General features: G+C 33.2%; 1 long non-coding RNA gene across 1 annotated transcript in view; it reads right to left on the reverse strand.

Moving 5' to 3' along the window:
- Nucleotides 1-1,292: 1,292 nt before the first annotated feature.
- Nucleotides 1,293-1,885, reverse strand: part of LOC118498534 — a 13,387-nt gene continuing 12,794 nt past the window's right edge. Inside the window, exon 3 of the long non-coding RNA XR_004901018.1 lies at nt 1,293-1,307. This is a non-coding gene — a long non-coding RNA (uncharacterized LOC118498534). The remainder of the gene's footprint in view (nt 1,308-1,885) is intronic.

Consider the following 1,885-nt stretch of genomic DNA (forward strand, 5'->3'; position numbering starts at 1 on the left):
AGTTATTGGTGAAAATGAAAAAAATATCTTTTATTTTTATAGAAAAAATCCACACAACTTTTGGGCCAATCCAATACTTCATTAATATTTTTTTTGTAAGGAGAGATAAAGGACTACATGGTAATCTAAAATAACAACAAACAAAAAAAACACTTTAGATTTTTTCTAGGAATTTTATTCAAGATAGTGGACTTGGTGCCATATTTTCTTTCAAAAGCCAACACAAAAGCAATGCATCAAATCATTAAGATCCTTTAACCCCCTGAGCTCCAGGTAATATTCTAGGAAATTTTTAGATGGCAAAACAATAAAAGCAGTCACAGTGAAGCTACACATCTTTATTTCTTTATAATTCAGAGGTTACTACAATATTCTAGAGACATTTTCTATTAAAATAAGGTGTACCAGTATAAATATACAGTGATAGCTAGACATAAGTGATAGAATATTTCAGAATAGTCTGTTGTCTGAAGAGGTGACTTCAAGTTCTGAGAGCTGGTAAGCATCCCTTATAAAATATTTATGATGTGGACTTAAATTTTATTTGCTATGGATGTGTTCTAAATAGAAACCCCAGAGATGAAATAATTACCTTCTTCTCAGAGATTCTGGCATTTCTTTTTTCTATTTCTTTTCAGGTGCCTATTTGGCCTAGAAGCACAAGAATATAACCTCAACTTTTATATACTTATGAAATCAGAAATGAACTATAAGTCAGACCATTGAACCTATTCAGATTTACTAATAAAAATTCACTGAATAGAAGTGGTTTAAGTGGACACCTTTGTCTTGTTCCTGATCTTAGGGGGAAAGCTTTTAGTTTTTGCCTGTTGAATATCATATTGGCTGTAGGTTTCTGGTATATGGCTTCTATTATGTTGAGGTGTGCTCCCTCTACTCCCACCTTGCTGAATGTTTTTATCATAAACAGGTGCCATACCTTATCAAATGCTTTTTCCACATCTGTTGAAATGATCATTTGATTTCCATCTTTGCTTTTTTTATATGAGGTATTATGTTTATTGATTTGCAAATATTGTGCCATCCTTGCAACCCCAGGATAAATTCCACTTGATCATGGTGTATAATCTTTTTAAAGTATTGCTGGTTGCAGTTTGCTAATATTTTGTTGAGGATTTTAGCATCTATGTTAATCAGCTATGTTGGCCTCTAGTATTCTTTCTTCGTTGTGTCTTTATCTGGCTTTAGAATTAGGATGATTCTGGCCTCATAAAAAAGAGCTTGGGAGGCTTCATTCTTCTTGGAGTCTTTAGAATAGATAGAGAAGGGTAGGAGTTTGCTCTTCCCTAAATGTTTCGTAAAATTCTCCTGTGAAGCCCTCCAGTACAGGACTTTTAGTGCTGGGAGTTTTTTTTATTACTGCTTTGATTTCACTAGCTGTTGTCAGTCTATACAGGCTTTCTGTTTCTTCCTGATTCACTTTTGGAGGATTATAAGTTTCTAGAAATGTGACTATTTCACCAAGGTTTTCAAATTTCTTGGCATATAGTTCATAGTAATTTTTGACAATCCTTTCTATTTCTGTGGCATCAGTTGTAGTCTCTTCTCTTTCATTTCTGATTTTACTTGAGTCCTCTCTTTTTCTCTTGATAAGTCTGGTTAAAGGCTTGTCAATTTTGTTTATCTTTACTGTTTCCTGGATTTATAGATCCTTAGGATTGTTCTTTCAGTCTCTATGTCATTTAATTCTGCTCTAATTTTGATTATTTCCTTCCTCCTACTCACTCTGGGCTTTGTTTGTTGTTGTTTCTCCACTTCTTATAAATGTAGGGTTAAGTTGTTCATTTGAAATGTTTCTATATTTTTTAGGTAGACTTGTGTCATTATAAACTTCCCTCTGATGACTGTCTTTGCTTTTTCCCAT

The sequence above is a fragment of the Phyllostomus discolor genome, chromosome X (assembly GCF_004126475.2).
Source record: "Phyllostomus discolor isolate MPI-MPIP mPhyDis1 chromosome X, mPhyDis1.pri.v3, whole genome shotgun sequence".
NCBI lineage: Eukaryota > Metazoa > Chordata > Mammalia > Chiroptera > Phyllostomidae > Phyllostomus > Phyllostomus discolor.